This window comes from Condylura cristata, unplaced genomic scaffold, assembly GCF_000260355.1.
Source record: "Condylura cristata isolate star-nosed mole 26May11 unplaced genomic scaffold, ConCri1.0 scaffold00003, whole genome shotgun sequence".
Classification (NCBI taxonomy): Eukaryota; Metazoa; Chordata; class Mammalia; order Eulipotyphla; family Talpidae; genus Condylura; species Condylura cristata.
Window position 1 is genome coordinate 7035220 of NW_004567104.1, and position 1763 is coordinate 7036982.

General features: G+C 35.5%; 1 protein-coding gene across 1 annotated transcript in view; it reads left to right on the forward strand.

Annotated features, from left to right (window-relative positions):
* LOC101622711 (EGF-like and EMI domain-containing protein 1) overlaps positions 1 to 1763 on the forward strand; it is a 182209-nt gene that overhangs the window by 157013 nt on the left and 23433 nt on the right. The window lies entirely within an intron of this gene.

Genomic DNA, 1763 nt, shown 5'->3' on the forward strand with positions numbered 1-1763 from the left:
AGGAAAATGCACGGGACTATGGTGGTGGCACAGGGTGATTTGGTGATGGGAAACCCGCGGGGATTACAATCGAGATGGAAAAAAAAAATGTGCAAAATGTTGTAAAAATAAACTTTGTAATAAAAAAAATTACTTGTATTGACATATAATGTTTTGTTATTGCTATACTAAATTATTACATGTTTAAATATTTGATTTAAAATATTAAGACATTTGTGGATGTATTCTTGTTCTGTGATAATCTACTATTCTGTGCACTTATGATGGCTTTACTTTTGTTTGTGTATATGTATATATTGCATTTCAATTAAAATTGTATTAAACTCTAAAAAAAAAAAATAGGATGTTTTTCTTATATGTCCTAATAACAGAACTCAAGCATCAAATCACATCTCATTGAAATAAATTGGTATAACCTCTTTTAAAATAACAGTGTGTGACCAACCTCTTCTTTTAATTTTCTTTCTATTCATTTTGTTTTGACAACTTACATTGCACTCTAAATTTTGATGGTTGTAGAATTTAGTGTGGAAAATGGCAAAAACATTTTTATACTATGGCCAGGCATCATGATAATATCAATAAATCCATCTCCATAAAAATAGAAATGTTTTCATTTTGGAACTTAACTTCTGATACTATTACTACTCAAAGTCAGAATAGAAATAACAGGGCTATTACCATGGCAGTCAGAACTTGAGTAGATCAGATCTGGAGACAAGGGAGGCTCAGACAAATTGTCTTCCTTATGCTATTTGTTTTCCTTAAACAATCATTCTTATACAATTTGCTAACCTGTGAATGGGTAGGCAGAGGAGCCAGGACACATAAGAGAAAGCTGCTGAGAGAGTAAGAAGGTAAGCACAGTTCTCAGAAATATGGTTATGGGGAGTTAAAAGTTGGAGCTTATTATCTTCCAAAGAAGAGAGGTCTTGGTAAACATGACAGACTTTCAGTTGAGACATCTGAAAGACCCCACCCAGAAACAGCCCACAACTTCAAATTAAATAAGCTTTAAAATAACTAAAATCAGGCCCTTCCCTGGTGGTGCAGCAGGTCAAAGCACAGCACTAAAAAGCTAAATCCACTTCAGCATGAGTTCTATCCCCGCTCGCTCCAGAGGTGACCCACATGGTGAGGCAGATCTCTTCTGACTGGCCCACTGCTACCCTCAGCAGTGTATTTGGTCGATCTGTTTGTTCTACTTTCCACTCTGTCTTGGATGAAGCCTCTCACTACCCCCACACCTCTAGCCTGTACCCTAGTTCTGTATGCATAAATAAATAAACATGTAACAACAACCACAAAAATAACTACAGTCACTTCTTACCATCCACTATTTCCTAGATTAAAACTAGAATAGAAAATATTATAGTACATTTAGACACTCAGAACAACCATAATAAACAAGCTAATATTAGTATACACTATGTGGGTGAGTTGCAAACAGTGAATGTCAAAAATTTAATACCAAAGAGTCCGTATTTTAGCATTCCAATATATATAATTCAAAATTATGGACAAATTATTCTGGGCATAGAAATCAGGATGTTGCTTGATTTGTGAAACTGACAACTAAGAGTCACCAAGTCACTTTTGAGGTTTGCAGGTGCTGGTAATATTCTGTTTCTTTATCCAAGTGGAATTTATGTGGGGTTCTTTACATTGTGGGAAATGTACACTTACTTTTCTTCATGCATATTAAATCTCCATAAAAAATGATGGGGGCGGGCCCTCCCTGGGGGCACAGCGAGTTAAAGCAC